This window comes from Amphiura filiformis, chromosome 19, assembly GCF_039555335.1.
Source record: "Amphiura filiformis chromosome 19, Afil_fr2py, whole genome shotgun sequence".
In the NCBI taxonomy this organism is placed as follows: domain Eukaryota; kingdom Metazoa; phylum Echinodermata; class Ophiuroidea; order Amphilepidida; family Amphiuridae; genus Amphiura; species Amphiura filiformis.
Window position 1 is genome coordinate 56,583,111 of NC_092646.1, and position 14,594 is coordinate 56,597,704.

Below are 14,594 nucleotides of genomic sequence, written 5' to 3' on the forward strand. Positions count from 1 at the left end.
CGCGTACCGGACTTCGCTCTGCTTCAGATACAACACGGCTTGCTGTAGGCCTACATAAATTAAATGCCAAATCTCTCCATTCTGCCGCACATAAAGCTTTTTCTCTGGCTGCTCCTGGACTATGGAACAATTTACCCATCACCATTCGTACTGCAAACTCGTTACCAGTCTTCAAGAAATTACTGAAATCATATCTCTTCCCAAACAGTTGACTGTTTTTATTGCTCACTTTGTTTTGTTATATTGTGTTTTTGCTTTGCATTTGTTTATGCGCTGTGGTCTAGATGTAACGGCGCTTTATAAAAGAATTGTGTATGTATGTATGTATGTATGTATGGCAGCTTTTAACAAATATATGGACACCCCTATGAAGGTTCATGCCAAATCTCTTGTTTTTATCCAGATTCAAATTCGAGGAGAACCTGAGAACCGATTCTCCTAAATGTTCTCGCTGGATTACAACTAGGAGAAACAAAATTGGTTCTCGTAAGCTTCCAAGTCTCAGATCGCATGTTGTGTTATATTTTACCTTTCTGCCGATTTAATAATCTCATTAATCCCAGAATATAATTCTGAAAATAATGTTGGGAAAAAGGCAGTTTTCTTAATTTTAGCTGCCAATTTATTGTACGATCACGAACGGGAATCCATGGCCCATGCATGCAACGCACTGAATGGTCTATTGTTCTATTGTGTCCGATTTGAGCGCTGACATATTGGAAAATGTTGCCAATCAATATTCATGAGAGTGTACATTCAACGTCCAATTTTCGAAATTGGGTGACTTGTGCTTGGCAGGTGTAAAATACATCTGACTGGGCGTTTTAAATACGTAACGCATAAAGGCATTGGCATCATCGAATGGCTGCCTATAGTGCTATTAGTGTTAGGCCTATATGTGTGTGTGGGGGGCTGTGTTTAGTTTCTATAATAATTATTATAAGGCCTACATTTATTTGTCATTCATTTCTTTTCCTTTCTCTGTACTTGCTAAAGTATCACTCCCTCTTCTTATCTCCCTTCCTTCTCCATCCCCTCTTACGTTTTGTCCCCTCTCATTCCTATCATTTTCCTTACCTTTCTATTTATTAACGTCTATGTATTTATTTGTCTTTATTTCTTCCTCTTTCTCTCTTCCTCCAGTCCCCTCTCATTCTTCATATCCCCTCCTCCAACCTCATCCCCTCCCAAGACCTCTCACAGTAGAGCTGCCCCCCTTCAGTACGCCACTGATTATGACATTCTCCTTCTTAAAATAAAATAAAATAAAATCTCAATTTGTAAAACAACTTTTATATAGGCCTATTACCGGTATACTTATTATATGTTACATGCATACGTAGCTCCCGGGACGTAGCTATTTGATACCATTATTGTACTATGGCAGCCTTGATGTGTAATCATTCAGCAGGCGCATTCAATTTATTTAAATGAAGCACCTAATGTCAGTGGGGTGACAACGAACTATGCATTAGCGGCTAATGTGTGCCTTTTGTGCTTACGGCTACTCAATCACACCCTTGGGTTTATGTATAACAATAGGTACTTTTCGTTCCATTAAGCGCTTTCACGCGACTTGCATTTGATCACTTATTGACAGTAGCCTGCTAGGTAAAGCGTTAATACACTGTCGGGTCAGCTTACCGATTTAATGGCGGAAGCCCTTTGTCCCAAACAAAAGGTACCTTTCGATGAATAGCTTGTCAGATTTCAAATCGGCACAAGGTTTCAATGCGTTACGTAATCTATTTCTTCTCCTTTCTATATAAGCTCCTTGCATGCATGCATGTACGTTGAATAGTTATATTACTCGACCATCCCATAATAATAGATGTGACCCCGCTAGTTTAGTAATGAAAGCATCTCCTTTGATTTGGATGTATTCGCGTAGAAGTGATGATGTAACAGGATTAACTACCATAGCAATAGATATTTTTGCTACAAAACATTTGGCAAAAACGGGGGAAACAGTAGTATGTACAAAGTGTAAGCCCAATTTAATACTTTAATTTCTCTCTTAAGTATAGAAATTACACATTCATGTAAAATATCTCATTTTGTCTTCAATACGCCGCGGCCGCGCCACGACTTTTAGCGTAACCACTCTATATAGCACCTATGATACTAACAAAGGTGCCAAAATCTGGATAAGGAAATCACCGAATAGGCCTTTAAATAATATTGAAAGTGAATGAGACAATATTGTGAATATACCTATCAAGAATGCATTCATGTTGGCGTCCTTTGGCATTGCAAGTGAAGCGCTCATTCCAGTGCATTTATCCAGAGCACCACCCATGTTCTCGTCATAGACGGTAAATTTGTCAAAGAAGTAGCATTTGCCATCATAGTACTCCCAATCAGCCTCACAAGGAGAATCTGCAACGGCTAAAGACACAGAATGACATGGATCACTAAAACAAAGTACAGACTGTAACAATAAAAAATATACAACTGCAATTTCGGTTTTTAGACAAAATAAAAGAGATTATAGCAACAATGTTATATTCAGCGGAATCAGAGACATCTTAGCGAATGGAAATACTTTACTTTACTAGTCGTCTAGAAAACAAGTTGAGCCACTTTTGACATTTCGCACATATCAAGCTTGCATCGCATAAAATCGACTTTCATGATTAGTAGTTGCATTTTTGCTTTTCAGAAAAAAAATAAAAGGGTGGTGGCGTAAATTTTATATGCGGTCGCATTATTACTATTTGCAGCTGCCTGACTAGCTTAGAACTGCTTGACTAATGTTAAGTTAGTCAAAATGGGCACTATTCTGACTATCTTAAAGTTAGTCACTTACTAGTCATGCGACTAGCCTAGGTTAGTCATGCATATATGACTAACGTCTAAGCTAGTCAAGCTGATTAGTCAAGCTTGCTTGCCTGCTTGACTAAGTTAGTCCTGCTTGCACGACTAGGAAAAGCTAGTCACACATGTTAGTCATGCCTGTTTGACTAACATTAAGTTAATCAAAATGGGCACCATCTAGACTAACGTAAAGTTAGTCATACTGACCAAATAATGTTTTCAGTGTTCCCACACCGTCAAAACTATATCATTTAGTACTACAGGCCGGAGACGTCCATGTGGCTTTGATCTGGATGTTTGAAACAAGTTTGCCGAATTCTCCACAGGAAAGATTAGTGATATACAGATATACGTAAGAAACTGGATGAGACTGACGTTGGCAAGATATCCATTAAACTTGAGGACTCGTGTGAGAGTTCCGTCAATTATTTAATAACTCAAAATACAGTGGCGTACCGTGGCCGCCCCTACCCTCGGTTGTTTGAAAAAGTGAAGAGCAAAAAAAAAACTATAGGAGCTAGCGCCCTAAAAGCAACATATTTTGATTATTAATTTACATTTTTACATTTTTTCCGCCGTTTTTTCGTTACTAATTCTTTTTGCCGCCCCTTCTTCTTCCGCCGCCCCTTCGTTTTGGCCGCCCCCTGCTTTTACCCCCGGGGGCTCGCGCCACCAAAGCCCCCTCCCCACAAATTTGCGCATGCAATAATTATGACGACGTTAGAACCATGGACCGTCCCGCATCCATGTAGGTCTATGTACGTATTGTGTTATGAATATCGCTTAGTACGCGTTCGACTAATATTTCCAATTAAAAGATGGTTCCCGTGCTTCTTTTTTCAAAATCGCAGATGTTGACAACAAATACAGCACCTGAGGGGTTGATTTTGCAGGGTATGTTAGTTTAATAAAGTACATTACAATCGTGTAAAAAGCAGAATTTGGACACACATCGAGGGCGTCCTCCTCAGCAATTGTTACAATGTAGCTTCAATGAAAGCATCCCTTGATGAACTTCTCCTTACAATGCGCTGTCGAAGTTATGTAATAACTACCATTAACTACCATAGCCTTGATAACAATAGATGAATACAATTTTTAATTAGGGTCATGTGTCTTGAGCTCGCCACCAAAAACAGGTGGCGACGTTACATTTTGCCAAAGTCGACTCAAAACAAATGATGATATCTCTGTCAAGCAAGAAGTTATTATCATGCTTGTGGTCACATTTTATTGCTAAATAAAATGCACTTTCAACCCTGTAAAAAGAAATACCTGAACTTTTTTAATACTGACACTATGCTTCATAGAATTCAGAATGGGCAGGGTGGCGGTGGTGGGGGATGTGGTGGTGGGGGATGTGGTACACACAAACTCTATGGGATTGGTATTTTTAGTGCGTAATCTGCTTCTGTAAAGGCTGTAAATTGGATTTGGACTCTATTTTAATCATTTATGATTGGTTTAGTGTAGAAAATACAAACTATTCCATACAAAACTACCCGTTGTCATATTAAACACTGTAGTAAGTAATGCAGATGTCTTCAAAATCTGAAAGTTACTGTAAAATTTTAATTACTTATCCTATCATAGTCAAAGTATAGATTTTCTGAAGGGAAATTTGATGAGGAATCTAAATATGGACATGATTTTTTCTGTATGGGTTAGGGGGAAATAGTTTAGGTTCAAAATATGTTGAATTGTAAAAAAATCTAACATACTTTGGGACACCCCTATATTCCGAGATTACCAAAAAGCTGTGATTTTGATTTCTTCCGAAGTCAGTTGGCTCTCCATTTCCTCTAACCAAATGAATGTTGTTTACTTCCAGTTTATTACTGTAAGTTGGTAATAAGCAATGCATTGAGTGACCCATTTTTATCAAAATCTTTTTTATTCCACCCTGTAGGTCACCCCGTATAATAAGTTGAAATGTATATATTGGAATTGCTGATGCCTTCAGCTTTCCAAAAATGTATACTTTTGCTAGTTTAGGGTTGATGATTGTCGAGATAATCTAATTAGAAACCCGATTGGTGTAAAAATTCATAATATTTGTCATGTAACGCTAAGGGTGGCGAGTTCAGGACACACGGCCTTAGATCGCCCTGCACTACAAGCAGGTTGCACTCATGTCTGCAATCATAAGTTGAATACAACACCGCTCCTTTCAAAGATACTAACAAGGGGGTGACATTCATTATGCAGTTACTGTCCGTTGTTCCTATTCAGTGCACACACAGCGCTCCAGTTGATGATTGACCTCTAGCTCACTCACTGTACTTTAGGTATAGGCAATGGACTAGTTAGAGGGCTGGTGGGAAAACCCTTCACCCAATAATAGCCATAGAGGCTCACATGTGAATTATAATGTTCATCCTTAACATACTACAATTTGAAGTAACAAATGTCACGGAAAAGCTGTTGTCGAGCTTTTTTTCCCGAAGAGAGTCTTCCAAAATTTCATAACAGTCGGACGTGTAATTTCAATGGCAAATTGTGCTCAACAGCTGACTCGCGATAGCTCCAACTTCGAACGAGCACCATCGTGTGATCGGTTTGATCAATTTTCGCCATAGATAAATCGCTGTAAATAAACTTCAACTCTTCCCCTCTATGGTCATCTAAAAATGATTCAAATGCGATTTTGGAAAGATTGTTGTCGAGCCCTCCCAAAACATGGAGTTCTGAGTAGGGAGCTAAAAAATGGAAAAACTTTTTCCAAACCGTGTTAAGTCCAAATGTTTCTCATTTACTTGTGTGATACGATCACAATAACTGTGACAAGTTTGACATGAGTTGTACCATCAACATGGCTGGATAACAATAAGCAGACCATTGTTCTCACTTCGGAAACAAAGGCCACGCTCAGTATTGTACACTGTGCGTTTGCTTTGTAATGGTGCATCCAACTGAAATTATAATACCTATTTCATCACAGCACATTGAAATATCGCGCAGGTAAATCAGAAACATATGTTTATGTATTTAACCAGGGCTATGAGACACATCCCTGATTTAATATAGTTGAGCTGTTTTCAATGAGGTTTATCTTGGTTTAATGGGGTTTAAGTCCTGCAAAGGTCGTGGTGAATTCTGCTGTAGACATGACTGCATAATGTAAATTCACGATTGTTCTATTAGCAACGAAAAACCTATGAAACATTCCGCTGGTTTACTAGCTGGAAAGTGAGGCCAGTTATCGATCCGTTATGAATAATTCATGTTCGACCCCTTGGATCATGTTAATTTAGATTGGAAGATAACAACGTTGTTAGTTTTGCAAACTTTGCCAGTTCAATGAGAGCATAGCGCGCCCTCAATACATCTGGGCAAAAACCAGGCGAAAACAATCCAGTTTATGAAATGGCAGACAGGTATTTCCCATCAGGCACCAGTGATATGTTTTTTCAAAGGAAGTCAACTAATTTGATATGAAATGACATTTTGCAATAGCAATCTCAAAATAATTAGGACTTGCTGTCAATAATATGAAGGAAATACGCGACAGAGGCAAGGTATGAAATACAACGGTAGTATTTGAAGTCACAGTAACCTTTGATACCCAGCCTGACCTTCCATCATGGCGCCTTATTCAAGCCGTGCACCAATACTCCAAACATTTATGGTAAATCTGATTAATATGGTCACATGTTGACATATCATGTGTTCAGGAAATCACGTGGCAACATTTTAAGATTTCAGGCTTGTTTACTACAATCTACGAAAAAAGTCATTGGAACGCTTGGTACACTCAGTCGAAATTCCGTGCAGAATTTCATATGATCATGGAAATGACGTATATTTTGCCTGGGAACAAGCATGACACCTACAACAATGATTTACCCTTACCCTCTCCCCATCAATCAATGTTGAAACACATTGGGAAACCGCTGAAGACTTTGGTATTTCTCAACATTGCATGGGGGAGAGGGGGTGACAGTTTTCCGTTATTTACACGCAATCGTTCCAAGACTTTTTTCGTTGATTGTCTCTACCGAATGCAAAATATTTCATCTAAATTTCGTTTTTGTGTCATAACTCAAAAACGGAATTTCGTATGAGCTTCATATTGCACACGATTTGAGAGTGGATTATATGCTTTGGATCATAACAAAATTGTTCATAATGAAATTTGTTTATTTAGGGAGTGGTCACTGAAACCACCCCTATGCTAAACTACACAGGTTTCGTAATTATGGCTCTAAACTGCTCTAAAATGTCATTTTTGTCCCATAATTTAAAAACAAAATGTTGTATGAGCTTCATATTTCACACGATTTGGGAGTATATAATATCCCTTTGAATCATAATAAAATTGTTGATAAAGAAGTTGGATTATTTAGGGAATGGTCACTGAAAACACCTCCTATGCTAAATTACACACATTTCGTAATTATGACTCTCTACTGTATGATACTGAGTCAAATCTCGTTTTTGTCTCATAATTATTCAAAAACACTACAAATATAATTTTTTAAAAATATTACAATGTTTTGCAGCATGTTTTCCAAAATGTTTTTGAATTTTATTAAAACGTTCTGTACCCTTTATAATATAACCCAACATGTAAATGTTTTCTGTAAAACTTGCATTTGCTGAGCATAGGCCTATCCGAACGAATCAGAAAGATTATGATGTAACAATTTGAAACAACTCATTTCTGAATATTATTTATAATAAAATACGCTTTTGCGGTGAGAAAAAAAGAAGAAAAAAAAAAACAACAATTGAATACACTTTGAAAAAAATCGACCACCACGGGGACTCGAACCATTCGCATCAATCAATAGTCAAAAGATTACGAGTCGAAGGACTGAGCCGTTGCGCCACGCTGGTATTTTGCAATGGAAGTAACCAGTTTTGGTCTTTTATAGTAGTTTCAAATAGGTTCAAATTGCAAGCAGCTTAATCACGAAGCTCCCATGGCCAAGTGGTTAAGGCAGAGGTCTTGTAAACCTGAGGGCCTGGGTTCGATTCCCAGGCGGTATCACTTTTTCTGTCTCATTTATTATTTGCGACGGTGAACCCGGTGAAATTTTTTGTTTATTATAAATACATGAAGTATACATTTTTGCTTTATTTTTCTTCCTTTCTTTCTCTATGTTTGATTAATTTATTTAATCATTTCTTTCTTTCTTTCTTTCCCAAAAGCTCCCAAAAGAAATACTTTCCGATTTGAATATGATCTTATAATAGTCCTCCCTACCCCACATACATCCCACGCCCTACACCATGTACGCACACACCCCCACACCCCCACACATTATACATACACAAACTTGTGAAGCACAAATCTGCTGAAGATAGTTGTTACATCATGTCAAAAACAAGTTAAAGCTATCTACTTTTTGAGTTTATTATTTACTTCCTTACAAATCGTAACGTACATGCGGTTTTAGTATTAAATTAAAACTCACTTTTCTTTTTTCTAACGCTCATTCACCTATCTGACAAGTGCTATGAAGGTGAACTTTAATATTAATTTTAAAAATGAATTAGGCAACTCCGAATCATGCAGCTTAGAGCCGTAATTACGAGATATGTGTTTGATACGATTTCTCGGTTTTGAGATATACAGGGTGTCCCAAAAAAAAGAGGCCTCTCATTGCGCCCTCTTTTTCGCCTATTTCTGAAAAGTTGATCAAACATATTTTGGTATGTAAAGAAACCTTTAATTGTTAGCCTTAATAAACCAAAACAATTATTTCAATCGGCTCACAACTTTTGCAGGTATGCCCTTTTAAAGACAAGTGCCCATTTTTCACTCTGTCCACGGATAGCAAACAGAGTGGTTGGGATGGGTCATGCTGTGGAGTGGCCTGCAAGATCACCAAACCTCACACCAGTTGATTTCTTTATTTGTTGCAAAATCCAAGATCTTTGTAAACGTATTACTGCTATATTCGCAAGTATCCGGCGCACAAGGTTGGTACGCAACGCAATTGATGCAATGAGGACTAGGGCTGAAACCTGTATTCGTCAAGGATGCAACCAGGTAGAGGGCAGAGCAGCACAGTAAACTCACTTCAAAAGAGCCAAAGACAAACTAAACTTTTATTCCAAAAAGAGAAATGACTTATGTTGTCAATAAGAAGAAAGCAAGAAACAATAAGTAAGAAAGTAAGAAACATAATAAAACAAAAAGGCATAAAATAACCGAGAAAAACATAAGTAATTGCAAGTATAGCAAAAGAAGTCCCATCCCACATCAATTTCGCCCAAATTAATGACACTTATGACACTCAACAAAATCCATAACCCATAAGCCCACCGGTAAATCCCATTCCCTAAAATAAAGTTGTTATTTTATAAAGTTATCATCGAGGAATGTTTTATATTCATGCATGGGTATGCACTTTTCAACCTTGGAAATAGCCAAATCTCCTCCGTGGACAGAGTGAAAAACGGATACGTTTCTTTAAAAGGGGATATCTTCAAAAGTTATGACCCGATTGAAATCATTGTTTCGGTTTATTAAAGCTAACGGGTACATGCTTCTTTACAAACCAACAGGTACTTGATCAACTTGTTTAAAATAGGAGAAAAAGAGGGCGCTATGAGGGGCCTCTTTTTTTGGGACACCCTGTAGCATAACAATTGCGTGTAAGTTAGGGTATGGGGTGTTTCAGTGCCCACTCCCGGAACCAACCAATTTCTTTATCAAGAAATTAAGATTCCTAAGTACATGGTCTACTTCCAAATCCTGTGCAATATGAAGCTCATACAACATTCTGTTTTTGAGTTATGGAACAAAAACGACATTTTAGAGCAGTTTAGAGCTATAATTGAGAAATGTGTGTATTTTAGCATAAGGGGTGATTGCAGTGGCCACTTCCTAAAGAAACCAATTTCTTTATCAACAATTTTTGTTATGATTCCAAAGCATATAATCCACTCTCAAATCGTGTGCAATGTGAAGCTCATACGACATTCCGTTTTTTTTTGAGTTATGAGACAAAAACGAAATTTAGATGAAATATTTTGCATTCGGCAGAGACAATCTACGAAAAAATCCTTGGAACGCTTGGTACACTCTGTCGAAATTCCGTGCAGAATTTCATATGATCATGGAAATGACGTATATTTTGCCTGGGAACAAGCATGACATCTACAACAATGATTTACCCTTCCTCTCTCCCCATCAATCAATGTTGGAACACATTGGGAAACCGCTGAAGACTTTGGTATTTCTCAACATTGCATGGGGGAGAGGGGTGGCAATTTTCCGTTATTTACACGCAAGCGTTCCAAGACTTTTTTTCGTTGATTGTAGTTAATTGCCATTTGTACTCTTTATTATTTATCTTTGTTAATGAACATATCTTAAAAATGCTGATAAATCGTGGTTGGCTGCCCATGATATCTGTTAAATTCAATGTTTTATGAATATAATTCTACTACGCAGAGGGAGTCACGCAGCAGAATTTCACACCACCTGACTTAGCTAGATTTCGAAGCTCTGCTCTTCAAATTCACGTAAATTTCACAGTTTATACACTTATTTTTCCATACTGCAGTTACTGTCCGTTTTCATATACACAATACACAGTGCTCTCACCATTGACGCGTGACCTCTACAAACAGTGTATGTTATAGGTATATGGGCATTGCCTAGTTAACATCACTGTGTGAAAAATAACCAGCCAATATTTAAACTATTCTCCAAACTTCTAGCAAATATATTTCTCTAACATGACCTAAAATTACAGCTAGGTTAGATGTTCAGAAGGGGTCGCACTTTCGTAGAATATGAGTGAGGGCAAAGCATAGCTAGCTCATAGCTAGCCAACTCCCCGTCTTAATTGAATGGAGATTTGACCGAAAATATTGAGCTATATTGGTAACGGACCGCTCCGTTCTGAAGGATGCCACAAAAACGGTACAAGCTACATTTAAACTATTCTTAAGAAATTCTAGAAAATATAGTTTTGTAACATGTCCTAAATTTTTAGCTAATTTAGGTGTTTGGAGAGGGTCGCACTTTTGTGTTTTAGGAAGGATATGTAAACGACAGATAACACCAAAAATATGAAGAAATTATTTCCAAACCGTGTTAAGTCAACAATCATTATGTTGCTCATTTTCAAGAATGCTGGTTTACAAAAAGCATGCCATTGTCTCATTTCGTGAACAAAGGTACACATACCATTGTTTCCTTTCGTTTCCTTTATAATCGGTTACCCAACTGATGCTATAATACCAGCTTTATTGCGATATCGCACATGAAAACAGACACATGTGCACAACCAGAGAAGATCCGATTTAATCAGTTGAGTGTTATCTTGGTTTAATAGCTTTTATGGGGTTTAAGTCCTGCAAAGGTCGAGATGAATTCTACTGTAGACATGACTGCATCATGCAAAGTTTATACACTAATTTTTTTTTGTTATAACCAACTGGTACACGAAATATACTAGCTTATTACCTATACTGAAAGGTGATTATCAGCCTTCACTCAGCAATTTGACATGCCCGGCATATCCAGCCATTCTCCGTCTGGCTAACATGACTGTCGCCCTCTATAACTCTCGGCACAAATTTCAATAACAATACGCTATTTACATATCAATGCGCCTCATGCTAATTTTTATTGCCGCTTCCAGGCCTATTCCGTGATACTAATCTTACAAGTACGAGATTAGTATTTCTTTGACATCTACGGTTCAATGCATAGGTACCGCGTGAACGTTGTAGCGCAAGGCGTTCCTTTTCCCTTTGTTGAGCTCATACCTCAAAAATCAATATTTCCGAGTTTCGACTGATTTTGCTTAATCGCATCACATACATGATAGGCACATATGCTTGTATTGAAATTGTAATATTGAAAATAAGACACATATTTCGAGCACTGGGTTATGCTTATCTGTTACTTAAACTGTGTTGTTGAAGAAAGATTCGGATCCGGAAAGCCATTTGATATAATTTACGATCTATAATATGAAATTGGTTAATTTGTGTAATATTTTTAATGTTACACATGTCTCAACATGCATGTCTCAATCATCCAAATTTGTTTTGCTTGTAGGTTTTGACAATTTCGACATCAAATCATATTATGACTTTAGTTTCCCCATAGAACTCATGTTAAACGGCTAAAATAACCAGTGTGGTTTCTTTCACTTTACCTTGTTATTTAAAATGGACCGCAACCCTTCCCAGCAGTTATCACTAAATAAAATTATTTCAGCATTTTCGGTAAAGAATAATAAAATTGAAATTGGAAGGAAATCGTACAATAGGCCCTATGGCTTGAAAGATTAAAAGTAAAGTTTAATTTATCTAAAAAGCTATGTTCTTACATTTCCATAGTATTTCTTTTCACTCTCAGAAATGTATTTAATTCCAGCGCCTATGCCGCCAATGCGTTTCACTCCGTCGATCGTGCCTGAGTTCGGCCCTTTTGATGTGTTATGATCATCCCATGTACGTACAATGTTATGAACATCGCGAATTTTGTCGATGAGTATTTCGATCGTTTGAATAAAAAGACGAGACACTGCACGTCGTTTTATTACAAATTTCAGATTGTGTCACAAATAAAGCCTTGATATTTGCATGGTAAGTTTGTTTGTTCAATTACATTACAATCGTGTAAAAATCTGAAGTTTGAGGACGTCCTCCTCAGCTAATATTACAATATGGCTATGTTGACATTGTGAACATGTTAAAATCTAAGTTTTATTGAAATCTCATATAAAATTTTGCTTTGGCGATGATTTTACAAGCCGTATTATCATTATATCCTTTGACAAGCTGTATTAGTCATGAACTACGCGGTCACAAACCTCAAAATGTGGACACCGTAGACTGAAGTGTTGAACGTTTTTATACCCATCACCTGCCAAAAATGAGACCTTTGCGGATAACTTCCCGATAGTCACCGGGTAGACACCGGCCGCAAATTAGATAGGTAGCGGCTACCCGATAACTTGTTTGGGACACTGTGGATACCTTTGGTAGGTACGTACCCCCTCCCGCAGTGCCCCAATGACGTTACCCCACTGGCTCAATACATACCTTGCTCGCAGAATATCCCTTTGAAGCCTTCGGAACAACTACACCTGAAGGAGTCATTCTCATCAAAACACGTGCCGTTGTTCTGGCACGTGATGAATTCACAACGATTTGCTGCAAAAACAAAATTACGAGTTTAGTGAAAAGGATTCCACCGATTCAAGAAATTGGATTATGACACGTTATTAATTTTCAATAATATTATAATGATATATAACCTGTTTAATGGCACTATTATTCTAGGAATGCAGACGTCTTATGTTTAATAAATCTTGTATTGAACATTTTCTGAAATGTTTAATAAAGGTGGAAAAATTACAAAATAATAGGTGACAACAAATTTAATGTGTGTGTGTGTCGGGTGGGGGTGGGGTGTGGGTGGGGGTGTGTGGGGGTGTGTGAGTGTGCAGGAGGTACATTGTGGGGGCACTTTTAAGTATGAGTCTACATTGTGAGCGTATTTTGACATTGTGGGGGTACCCCCACAAATGAAGACATCTGCAAAATCGCGTAATTTTCGTACTTGTTTGGCACGTGAGAAAACAACTCTCCGTAAATCTATCTATTTCGACATCTCGGTCCTTTCCATAAGAATTCCCGCTTCTGGTAATCTTGGCTCCATTATATCTGCAAATGTAACATATTAAAAATTAAATTATGTTTACTTATATAAACCAGGATGTAACAAAGGAAAATTCAAGCAAGGCTATATTTAATAGTAAAATACAGGCTATAAAAGAATTAGGGTAGCCTACCAGTTATTGTCATCCCTATATATAAACAAAGACAGGCAATAGTTGTGTCTTTTAAACAAAGACAGACAATAGTTGCGTCTTTTAACTCGGATTTAAGACCTCATTCTTTGAATCGGTCAAGAAATGCAGACACGATGATCTAAAATCCGAAGGAAGATGGCAATGCAAAAGTTGCCGGTTGCTCCATTGGATGCCCTATTGATTTGTACACAAAGCGTTATTGAACAAGATAGCTAGCGCCGTGCTTTCCATTGATTAAAACATTACATTACAAACTTATCATTTCGTTACTTCATTGGGCTTTAGAACACCGTTTCTTTCATTCTCATCCGATTTCAACAAATGAGGTATTCAGAATTTAAGTTTACCAGTTACCAGTTACTGTCCGTTTTCCTATACACAATACACAGTGCTCTCACCATTGACGCGCGACCTTTACAAATAGTCTATGTTAGAAGTATATTGCATTTGCCTAGTTAACATCACTGTGTGAAAAATAACCGGCCAATATTTAAACTATTCTCCAAACTTCTAGCAAATATATTTCTCTAACATGACCTAAAATTACAGCTAAGTTAGATGTTCAGAAGGGGTCGCACTTTCGTAGAATATGAGTGAGGGCAAAGCATAGCTAGCTCATAGAGATTTGACCGAAAATATTGAGCTATATTGGTAACGGACCGCTCCGTTCTGAAGGATGCCACAAAAAACGGTACAAGCTACATTTAAACTATTCTATGAAATTCTAGAAAATATAGTTTTGTAACATGTCCTAAATTTTTAGCTAATTTAGGTGTTTGGAGAGGGTCGCACTGTTGTGTTTCAGGAAGGATATGTAAAAGGTCCACATACCATTGTTTCCTTTCGTTTCCTTTATAATCGGTTACCCAACTGAAGCTATAATACCAGCTTTATTGCGATATCGCACATGTAAAACAGACACATGTGCACAACCAGAGAAGATCCGATTTAATCAGTTGAGCTGTTTCAATGAGTGTTATCTTG